Raw genomic sequence first — 12,579 nt, forward strand, 5'->3', positions numbered from 1 at the left:
AACAGAACTAGTCATTCGTGACTACGGAAATCCGTTGGCTGTGGACAATTAGTACAAACTCTGCAGAGTCAAAAATCCTTTGAATCATCTTGTACATGTCCAAGTACTGTGTTCATCTTATCTCATCAAATGTTAGTCTCAGTGACAAAACTCCGGTGAACCACATGAGTGTTAAGTCCGGGTAAAAGTTTATTCCTATGGATGGACTAACCTATTATTCACTTTTGATAAAAGCCCTTTCTGTGATGTCGGTCAGACGTCCGACTGTGGCACGCTTGCTATTTATTTTCAATAATAGCCCTTTCTGTGATGTCGCTCAGACGTCCGACTGTGGCACACTTGTTATTTATTTTCAATAAAAGCCCTTTCTGTGATGTCGCTCAGACGTCCGCCTGTGGCACGCTTGTTATTTATTTTCAATAAAAGCCCTTTCTGTGATGTCGCTCAGACGTCCGACTGTGGCACGCTTGTTATTTATTTTCAATAAAAGCTCTTTCTGCGATGTCGCCCAGACGTCCTGCTGTGGCACGCTTGTCTTTTACCTTTCAATATAAGCCCTTTATGTGGCGTCGCTTATACGCCCGACTGCGGCATGATTTTCATTTGTTTACCTTTCGAGGCGTCGCTCCAGACACCCGATCGGTTTTCAGTTATTTGTTTTACTTATCATGTCATGCAAATTTTTATTATTGGAATGAGCATTATTAAATTTGTTCACGACGCATTCATGCATGCATTTGTTATATCTTTTGTCCGAACTGTCTTGCGAGTACTTTCAAAGTACTCACCTGGCTTGTTGATTTGGCCAGATGTTGATGAAGGCGATCTCATTGATGAAGAGTTCGATAGCGAGTCCGACGCCTAGAGGAGTCCCAGTCAGTCCCGTGCGATCCTATATTTGGTCACTGTATTATATCCGCTTCCGCTACCCCAGAAATAAATTTATCGAGCCTCACCTGGACGCTCGATGAGCTGCCAGTTTAGGAGTCAAGTTATCCACCACCACTTTTATCTCGAGCTAGTAGCATGTCACCACACCCCTGTGTCATAACCGCCCTTATGTACAATATTGGCATGTTTGTAATAAATTGTTGAGCAGCCTCAGCTCAACCCTATAATATTTTTAATGCTACTGGTCCTCTGTATTTCAAGTATTTGTCTACCAGTGAGGATAACTCTTCCTATACTGGGATCAAAAGATCGATTTTCTCAATAAGTATTTTATTGAAAAACTGGTCGTGAAAAACTTGGTACCAGAGCCAGGCTGACTGTAGGAAGCCACTAGGTGCGATCGCTAATTGGTTATTAGCCTAGTAGAGCTCATTCTTACTTTTACAAATGTAGTCATTTTCTGACAGTCAGCATAAATTTATGATCTGACCATTCAGAACTTTCGCCTACTTTTGTAGATGACTGGCAACGACTGTGAGTCACAGATGTTCGCCAACGTGCCTGAGGGGTTCGTCAAGCTCCTCTCCTTTGTCGTCCAGGTCGCGATGGGGCCATCAGTGCGCCCAGTCTTCACATTTACCCACACAAGATCAACGACAGTCTGACCATGCACCAGGCCGCGGTGCAATTCAAGGGAGGGCATGCTGAGATACGCCCTTCTGGTTCTTGGGGAGAGCCATGCCTACAGAGAGGCATGCTATGCAGATGGCTGCCCGTGAGGTGATAGCTTGTCTCCGGGATGTTCTTCCTGCAATGAAGACTCGTCGCTACCGCTATCTTCCATGCCACGTGCCATACACCTGTCACTACTCATTCGCTTGCCCCAGAGGAGAGCGTGACGAGGCCTTTGAGATGCTTGTCGAGTACCTCCGAGCTCTGGAGGCAGCCTTTGACAGCATGGTGGACGACCTTGTAGCTGCCCGCATGGACTCAGTCCATGGCTGTGCCGCCAACAGGAGGGAACTCCTGCACACCGCTCCACCGCTGACTTTCATCTCGTCATCGGCAACCCATTCACCTACCATTCTCGCCACTGCTCGTCGACTGCCTACCACTGAGGAGTTCAACCAAGTTATTGCACCCACTCCCGTTTGCTCTGCTCCACCTTTTGCGCCCACTCCTGTTCGTGTTACTCCGCCTATGGCACCCGATCCACCAGCTCAGCGCAACGCTTCACGTCTGGAGCCTATTAGCGAGGAGGAAGTTGAGTCCCCAGCCTCTCTGCGCCTCACCCTCGGCAGGCCAAGGGAGATCCTCACCATCTCCGACTGAGTACGCTTAGCCTTCATGCGATGTACCGACTTGTGCTATATGTTTATATGTACATAGGTTGTGAGAAGTAGCTTGTTTGCGCATCATGTAGGGTATGGAGAAGTGCACTAGACTAAATAACATGTCAGGAATATGTACGCATATCCTGAGTGATGTATTGTATAATTACTGCTTGCGTGTAAGATATGTAATAGTCCTCCGTGCGCAATCGTTGATTTTTTCTTGAAAAATTCTGGAGTTTTTAAAATTTCCGTATTTATGAAATTTTGGCTTTTGCGACTCTTTTTCTTGTCTTACGAGTTTCACAAAATATATCCCGAGAGTGAGAGATATCTCGTCCTTGGACGCGCTCCATGCTAATCCCGCCAGAGGAAAATTATGGCACACCACCAAACAACAATTTCACACAGGGACAGTCTAGTCAACAGGACAGTGAAACAACATTCACCCAAGTATGCCGCCTTTATGAACAGAGTCAGCAACAACATCAGGAAATGATGAACCAATTCATCAATATGGGAAATCACCATGGACAGTATCAGCAGCAATCCAAGTTGTCCGAGCTACAGAAGACGCGTCCTCCAACATTTTCTCATACTGACAAACCTCTTGAGGCCGACGACTGGCTTCGAGACATGGAAAGAAAATTAATTATTGCACAATGTTCAGACCGTGAGAAAGTACTATATGCACCACGTTATCTCACTGGAGCAGCTGCATCGTGGTGGGAAAATTTCCTGCACATGCACCCCAACGAAAATGAAATAACCTGGGAGGATTTCAAAGGAGGTTTTCGTGGGGCACACATTCCTAAAAGTGTTATGAAAATCAAGAAGAGAGAATTTGATGACCTCAAACAGAGGACCATGACAGTGTCAGAATACAACAGCCAGTTTACTCTGCTGTCTCGCTACGCCAACGAAGAGCGTATGACTGAAAGCAAGAAGATGGAAAAATTCTTGGAAGTCCTAGCACCCGCGCTTAAATGCCAGCTGGTCGTGCACACCTTCCCAGATTTTAAAACATTGGTGGATAAGGCTATTACCTTGGAAAATGAGCGACGCAGCTTGGAAGATTTCCGCAAACACAAAAGGGACCAGTCTACTTTTGCTCGCAACCACCGAAGCAAGACAGAATTTTAGAAAGGTGGGACACATAAACCCACGACGAATAATTCACGCCCAATCAAGAATTTCCATGCAAGGGACAAGGAGTTCACATATCGCCTAGGTGTTACTTGCTACGCTTGTGGAGAAGAAGGGGACTATGCCAAGCAGTGCCCCAAGCCAAGGAACTCAACCCCAAAGCCAAACAATAGTGGCAACAATTCAGCTCCCAAGCGAAACAATTTCAACCCCAATAACAACCACAGGAAGGGTCATCTGAACCACGTGACCAAAGAGGAAGCACATAACGCCCCAGATATCGTACTCGGTACGTTCCCTGTCCACACAATACCTGCCATGGTTTTGTTTGATTCTGGAGCTTCTCACTCATTCATTTCGAAGAGTTTTGCTTTGCAAAATAATTTTTCGATGCTTCCCTTGGAAAAGTCAATGATCATCAAGTCCCCTGGGATCAAGCAAATGACCCAGAGTTACTGTCAAGGTATGGTTATTGAATTCGAAGGATTGAAGTTTTACGCCAACCTTATTGTATTGGAAAGTAAAGGGCTGGATGTCATCCTAGGGATGGATTGGTTAACCACCAACAAAGGTTTTATTGACTGCTTCAACCGGACCGTAATTCTCACACACCATCACGGGAAGACAATAAAAGTTTCAGCCAAGGAGTGACAAATATCTCGGCAACCGAGATTGAACAAGGTGGACGTTTCTGAGTTGAACAAGGTTCTAGTAGTGTGTGAATTTCCAGACGTATTTCCAGAAGAACTACTAGGCATGCCACCAGACCGAGAGATAGAATTCAGCATTGAGCTAGCACCCGGAACCGCTCCCATTTACAAGAAACCATACAGAATGGCACCATCCGAGTTGGTAGAATTTAAGAAGCAAATAAAGGAATTATTGGAGAAAGGATACATACGAGCCAGTTCCTCACCTTGGGGTTCTCCAATTTTATTTGCCAAGAAAAAGGATGGGACACTGAGATTGTGTATAGACTATCGAGCTCTTAACATGGTCATAATCAAGAACAAATACCCAATGCCACGGATAAATGATTTATTTGATCAGCTCGCTCAGGCCAAAGTCTTCTCAAAAATTGACTTGAGGTCGGGATACCACCAATTAAAAGTGCGAACAGAAGATATCCCCAAGACAGCCTTCACCTCCAGATATGGACTGTATGAGTTCACAGTAATGCCATTTGGACTAACAAACGCCCCCGCATATTTTGTTCACCTCATGAACAATGTATTTATGAAGTATATGGACAAGTTTGTTGTGGTATTCATCGATGATATTCTGATATACTCCAAGACACCAGAAGAGCACGCTGAACATCTCAGAATTGTACTAGGAGAACTCAGGAAACATCAGCTATACGCCAAGTTCAGCAAATGTGAATTTTGGCTAAGACAGGTGGGTTTCCTGGGCCATGTACTGGCCCAAGAAGGTATTGTCGTAGACCCGGAAAAGGTCAAGGCCGTACTTGGCTGGAAACCACCGGCTAGCGTAACGGACGTACGGAGTTTCTTGGGAATGGCAGGATATTACCGGAGATTTATTGAAGGATTCTCCACCATAGCAAAACCAATGACATAGTTACTCAAGAAAGACAAGAAGTTTGAATGGATGGAAGCCTGTGAGAAAAGCTTCCAAGAGCTAAAAAGGAAATTAACAATGGCACCAGTGTTAATTGTACCAGACATACACAAGAATTTTGAGGTATATTGTGACGCATCCCAGAAGGGCCTCGGATGCGTATTGATGCAAGAGGGCAAGGTAGTTGCGTATGTCTCCAGACAACTTTGCAAGCATGAGGATAATTATCCTACTCATGACTTGGAGTTGGCAGCAGTCATCCATGCACTCAAAGAATGGAGACACTTTTTACTTGGAAATCGTTGTGAAATATACACAGACCATAAGAGCCTCAAGTATATTTTCACACAGCCTGAACTCAATCTACGGCAACGACGCTGGTTGGAATTAGTGAAGGATTGTGATGTTGGAATCCACTATCATCCAGGAAAAGAAAATGTAGTAGCAGATGCCCTTAGTCGGAACCTAGCTCGGACAATGAAAGTATACCAAATTTGAGACCAGAATTTCAACAGGAATTTGCCAAACTCAATTTAATAATGGTCACCGAAGGCAGTGTGTGGAATTTGGAAATACAGCCTACCCTGATGGAAAAGATTAAGGAGGCTCATCATGGACACCCCAGCATTGATGGCATAAAAAGGAAAGTAAGTTTGGGTAGGGCCTCAGAATTCAACGTAGACGAGCAAGGAATATTGTGGTACGGAGAAAGACTTTGCGTACCAAATATCAAGGACCTCAAACAGCAGATTCTAGCTGAAAGCCACACCGCTCCGTATTCAATCCATCCCGGAGGAACAAAAATGTACAAGGACCTTCAGGGAAATTTTTGGTGGCACGGTATGAAATGGGACATAGCCACGTTCATTGCATGTTGTGACTCTTGTCAACGCATCAAGGCCGAGCACCAGAAACCAGCCGGGATATTATAGCCAAACAAGATACCCGAGTGGAAGTGGGACAAGATAGGAATGGATTTCATTGTTGGACTACCTCGATCACGACACGGAAATAATGCCATATGGGTCATAACCGACAGATTAACTAAGGTGGCACATTTCATCCCGGTGAAGACAACTCACACCACTCAGAGGCTGGCCAGACTTTATCTTGCCCGTATCGTCTGCCTGCATGGAGTCCCATAGACTATAATATCTAACAGAGGCACACAATTCGTCTCTAGATTTTGGGATAACCTACAACAGGCACTGGGAACCCAACTAGCATTCAGTACCGCATACCACCCCCAGACTGATGGGCAAACTGAACGCGTAAATTAAATTCTAGAAGACATGCTGAGAGCGTGTGTCCTCACCTATGGAACCAGTTGGGAAGAAAGCTTGCCGTATGCAGAGTTCGCATACAACAACAGTTATCAAGCCAGCCTGCAAATGGCACCATTTGAAGCTCTGTACGAGCGAAGATGCCGTACACCGCTAAATTGGTCAGAGACCGGAGACAGCCATATCTTCGGCCCAGACATGCTCAAGGAGGCTGAGGAAAAAGTTAAGATGATTAGGGATCGACTCAAGACCGCTCAGAGTCGACAATAGAGTTATTACGATCGAAAGCATCGGGAAATCAGTTTTGAACCCGGAGAGTTTGTGTACCTAAGAGTTTCTCCTATGAGGGGTCTGCAATGATTAAAGGTTAAGGGAAAGCTAGCACCAAGATTCATCGGACCATTCTGTATAGTGGCCCGAAGGGGCACGGTAGCCTACCAGCTAGACTTACCCGAAGATTTATCCGAGGTCCACGACGTGTTCCACATCTCGCAGTTGAGGAAGTACGTGAGCAACCCAGAGAAGCAGGTATCACATGAAAACATTGACGTGCAACCAGACCTCACCTACCGGGAGCGTCCAATAAAAATATTAGAAGAGTCTGAAAGGAGGACCCAACAGAAAATCATCAAGTTTTTCAGAGTTCAGTGGAGCAATCACACCGAGAATGAAACAACTTGGGAAAGAGAGGATTTTCTTCGGACAGAGCACCCACACCTGTTTAAGGATCAGCTGAAATCTTGGGGACGAGATTTTTCCTAAGGGGGTAGGTGCTGTGTCACTCCAAAAAAATTTTTGTCTTTGTTTTCAGCAAAAGCCTTGCTTGGTTTGAAGATGGTCATTTAAACCCTTCCTAAAAACCTCTCTTCTGAGTTTCCCTTCTCAAAAGCATTTCTTGGAATTATTTTTCTTTTAAAAAGAACCTTAAATGGTTTTGGAGCTATTCTTTGGTTTTGATCCATCCTTGGTTTTACCATGCCTCTGGTGGTAAATTTCTCCCAAAACCCCTCCTTCCACTTTAGGTCAATCCAAACATTCTGTCCCAATAAGATAAATCCATTTTTGGATTTTTATCCTTTTGTTTTTCTTCCCAAAACAATTCTGCCAATTATTCTGAGCCTAGATGCTCTACAAAGGAAGTACCTAACTACCTTTGAGTTTTGATCTCAAACCAACTCCTCTGGATAGTCCTTGGCACCCACAACCTAGAACCATCAAGATCCACTCTTCCTCTTTTCAAAATTTCCAAGTTTCATCCTCTGCAAGTTTGATCCAGATTTGTCAAATTTGGTGAAATTCATATCTCCTCTTCCCCAAAAATTCTACCAAAATTCAGGTAGCCCTCAGATGCAATGAGAGACCACCACACCAAAGATCAGCCCCAGGAAAATTTCCCTCATGCCAAAACCATTTCGTCGAACACTTGGCCGGCAGTGTTCATGTGCATTTTCAGTAAGTTCAGTAAATTCAGATTTTTGCAGTGTCGTTTTTCGTCAGGGAATGGTCACTGATCACCCGTGCACCTTGGCGCTTTGCACACAGCCTCTTCCCCCTGGCCAGAGCACCACACGGCCTCTTGGACGGACGGAGGCATCGGTGGCGGCGAGCATCTTCAACTCCGGCAGCCTCTGCGGTGGCAGGGCCACCCGTGGCGGCCAAATGGAGCCAGCACCAGCCCGTTATGCCGTTCTGCGCCGCCCTTTGCTCCCTAGCCCTCCGCATGGCTCATGCATGCCAGAGCACCCCCGCAGCACCGTCGCCGTGGTCCGGCAAGCACAGGGCACGCCCTCTGCCGCCGACGGGCCCGCGCCGCCCCGTTCCGTCGTATCCACCCAGGACTCCTAATCCAAGCTTGTTTAGCATCAAAAAGGAACCAGTGGAACTCCACGTTGACGCCCAACTCCCTAAACCTCCCCGAGCAAGCTCTGCGCCGCCGTAACCATCGCCGGAGAACTCCGTTCATGGCCACCTCCTCGGATTGCCTATAAAAAGGAGCCCTGAGCTCGCTCCCGTGCACGCACCACCACTTCACCTCACCAACACTCCGCCAAGCCACTAGGAGGACCTTGAGGAGGTCTCCTCCCCCAACTCCGGCCGCCCCAATCCGCCTCGGCCATCAGCTTGATTCACTCCGGTGAGGCTATCCCCGTCGCCCAAACCACGTCAGTAGCCACCTCGGGCACCCAGTGAGCTAACCCAAGCTTTGATTTGACCTTCGCAGCCTTCCCCGACGAGAGCCAACTCCACCCGAGCCGCCGTCCGCCGGAGCAAGGGCCGCCGTCGACGTAGTGCTCGCCGGCGACTACCACCACGAACCACCGACGCGGGAGGACATGCTGATCACTCTGGTACCGCCCGATCCCCCTGCCTCGCCGTGGATCGCCGCCGGCGGCCACCGCAGCTCTCGGGCGCCGGCAGACTCTGTTCTTCCCCGTTTAAAAATTCAAACCTGACGGGTGGGACCCCCCTCGTCAGAGTTTTCTCTTTTTCCGAATCGTTTTCTGTTTTATTCAGTTGACCCCCTGGAAACTTTCTGTTTCATTTCAAATGGGTCCCTGGTTTTAAAACCTTTATAACATTCAAACAGAAAATGATTTTTGGTTGATTCTTTTTCTGTCATCTTTATTTTTCTGTCTAGTTTTTTGTCATATTTATTTGAAAAATATTTGGAGCACTTTTCTATGCACACGCGATATTTATGATAAGTACATATTTTTCTTATACCGTAGATACCGGAGGAGGTGACGGAGCCGCGAACTTCGCCAAGTTAGACTCCGACTACTCCGAACCAAGCAAGCATGTTTGAACTCTTGATATGATGAGTTGTTGTTGCATGTTTGCATTTAGTAGTATCATAGCATGTTTATGAACATTTCATTGAATGTTATATTTCATGCAAAAATGAGGCAAGTGAGTTTCGGAAATCCATATGTTGTTGGATATAAATTTGCATGGCCATGTGATGGCATGAGAATGGGTAAGATGGCAGTGTTGTGGCATGCCAGTCTTATTCCAGTCTAAACTTCAGTATCAACGTGAATCAAGTCACATTCCCATTCATTTGTATTCCCGTACTACCACATGTTTTCCACAAGGAATATGGCTTAGTAAGTTGCAAACCGTTTTCCTGGTACACACCAAATAGAGAGGCTGGGATGAGGGTTCCATGGCCCTGGGTTAAAGCCCGTCATCCGGTCAAGGGGCATGGGTGTTTCCGGTTGGGACCGAGAGGGGGGCACCCCTTAGAGCGCGCGTATAGAAATTTGATCCCATGCTATTCGAGGTTGTGACCTCCCCATCTCAAAGTTTTTCTTGGATGTTGTCAAGGGTGATCCCTGGCATCGTGAGGTGGAATGGGTGTATAGTGGTTAAATGTGTTTCTACCGAAATACCATAAACGGAACTAGTCATTCGTGACTACGGAAATCCGTTGGCTGTGGACAATTAGTACAAACTCTGCAGAGTCAAAAATCCTTTGAATCATCTTGTACATGTCCAAGTACTACGTTCATCTTATCTCATCAAATGTCAGTCTCAGTGACAAAACTCCGGTGAACCACATGAGTGTTAAGTCCGGGTAAAAGTTTATTCTTATGGATGGACTAACCTGTTATTCACTTTTGATAAAAGCCCTTTTTGTGATGTCTCTCAGACGTCCGACTGTGGCACGCTTGCTATTTATTTTCAATAAAAGCCCTTTCTGTGATGTCCCTCAGACATCCGACTGTGGCACGCTTGTTATTTATTTTCAATAAAAGCCCTTTCTGTGATGTCGCTCAGACGTCCGACTGTGGCACGCTTGTTATTTATTTTCAATAAAAGCCCTTTCTGTGATGTCGCTCAGACGTCCGACTGTGGCACGCTTGTTATTTATTCTCAATAAAGCCCTTTCTGCGATGTCGCCCAGACGTCCGACTGTGGCACGCTTGTCTTTTACTTTTCAATATAAGCCCTTTATGTGGTGTCGCTTAGACGCCCGACTGCGACATGATGTTCATTTGTTTACCTTTCGAGGCGTCGCTCCAGACACCCGATCGGTTTTCAGTTATTTGTTTTACTTATCATGTCGTGCACATTTTTATTATTGGAATGAGCATTATTAAATTTGTTCACGACGCATTCATGCATGCATTTGTTATATCTTTTGTCCGAACTGTCTTGCGAGTACTTTCAAAGTAATCACCTAGCTTGTTGATTTGGCCAGATGTTGATGAAGGCGATCTCATGGATGAAGAGTTCGATAGCGAGTCCAACGCCTAGAGGAGTCCTAGTCAGTCCCGTGCGATCCTGTATTTGGTCACTGTATTATATTCGCTTCTGCTACCCCAGAAATAAATTTATCGAGCCTCACCTCGACGCTCGATGAGCTGCCAGTTTAGGAGTCAAGTTATCCACCACCACTTTTATCTTGAGCTAGTAGCATGTCACCACACCCCTGTGTCATAACCGCCCTTATGCACAATATTGGCGTGTTTGTAATAAATTTTTGAGCAGCCTCAGCTCAACCCTGTAATATTTTTAATGCTACTGGTCCTCTGTATTTCAAGTATTTGTCTACCAGTGAGGATAACTCTTCCTATACTGGGATCAAAAGATCGATTTTCTCAATAAGTATTTTATGGAAAAACCGGTCGTGACACGTAGGGCTGTGTGATTTGACAGCGAGTTACTGCTGGACAGGTGGGGCCCTGTGATTTGACTTGCCATTTTCATTTTAACTGTGGTGCTACGACCGGTGTGAGTCTCCTGATTCCCGACCACCTCCATACAAGTGCCTCTCCCAATGCTCCACCATGTAGTTGAGGCTGGCTCTTGCATGAGAGCCCACTTCTCCACTTTTTCCTTGCCTCTTTCCTCCACACATGCAAAAATGCCATGTAAAGCGGGCTTATGGCCCACTATTGTAGTACTTACTTACTCCTACAGGTGCTAAGCTTGCCACATCGGAATAAAGTCTGATGTGGCAAGTTTGGTGACCCAAGGAAGAAACGGTGCTAAGCGCGTGTACCTAGGTGAAAAGACAATTTTGAGTCTATAGCTAATTAAATGAAGCAAACTTAGCAACACCATTTCATTGGAAGAGGTCACTCCTTGGCAAATGCAATAAATACTAGTACTCCATGTGTCCCATAATATAAGAATGTTTTTGGCACTACACTGGTGTAAAAAACATTCTTATATTACTCCCTCCTTTCCGGTTTATAGGGCTTATCTCAAAATTTTAGTTTTTCCATTTTATAATGCTCAATTTGGTTGTTTCCCATCACATGTTCAGATTCCAAGGTGCATTAAATCATTGCATGCAAGTAATAAGAGAAAATTGACCAATGCATGTAATTTATGCATGTATGCATTGCAATTAATGCATTGGTAAACATACTTTTTTGAGGAAAACAAGAGCATTAATTTGGGTGCTTTTGCAAACTCCAAAAGGTATTCCACCACTCACCATCTACCTTTGTTGGTGAGATTTTTCAATTGAGCCTTATAAACCGGAAAGGAGGGAGTATGAAGAAAGAGATAGAGAGGAGTAAAATAAATAAATACACTTATAGCCAACCTTGTTGTAGTACGAGTGACTAAGTGATGACTATGTATGACATGCCAACATCAGATAGCCTAACGCACCGTGTTAAATCTCAAAGAGCGCGACCGCGCAAGTGACGCGACGGTCATGGTAGGCGTGACCATGATACGGGCTGCTGGCAGCCCTTGGATCTGAGATCAAACGGTCTCATGCTAAGTTGCTGAAAATTTGCAGAATAACCCTCTAGGATAGGATATTCACCCATAGGTCTAGAATCACACCATGCAACCGTTCAATATCAGATCCAAGGGCTCTCGGAAGCCCGTATCATGGGAGAATGGAAAGCCACTACCCTGCTGTTCGCACGCTGGCAGTTCGCTCCTACTCGTCCCCGCACGTCCTTTAATATTACGGCGGTTCGCTCCTAGTCGTCCCGTCCATTCGCATTACGGCAGTTCCACTAATCCTAACCCTCCTCCCAAATCCATGGTGTCCCAAATCTCCACGATCGGTGGTGAGTACAAGGTTAGAACCATCACTGGCGATGAGTTCGACATCATCTACACCCGTTCTTCTGCGACGGTGAAAGGATGCCTTTCTCGCTTCAGACGCATGTTCGAAGACTCAGATGATGAGTGGATCGCTGGGCTAGGTGTTGAGTACACCACAGTCTTGGGACGAGAGAAGGATCTAAATGACGAAGAGAGGAAGAAGCCTGTCATGATCCAGGTTTGCGTGCATGAGTTATGCTTGGTCTATCACATATGGCATGCCGACATTGAATGCCTGGATTTTAAGAACTTCCTCGAGAGCAACCTAG

This window comes from Triticum aestivum, chromosome 3B (assembly GCF_018294505.1).
Source record: "Triticum aestivum cultivar Chinese Spring chromosome 3B, IWGSC CS RefSeq v2.1, whole genome shotgun sequence".
NCBI lineage: Eukaryota > Viridiplantae > Streptophyta > Magnoliopsida > Poales > Poaceae > Triticum > Triticum aestivum.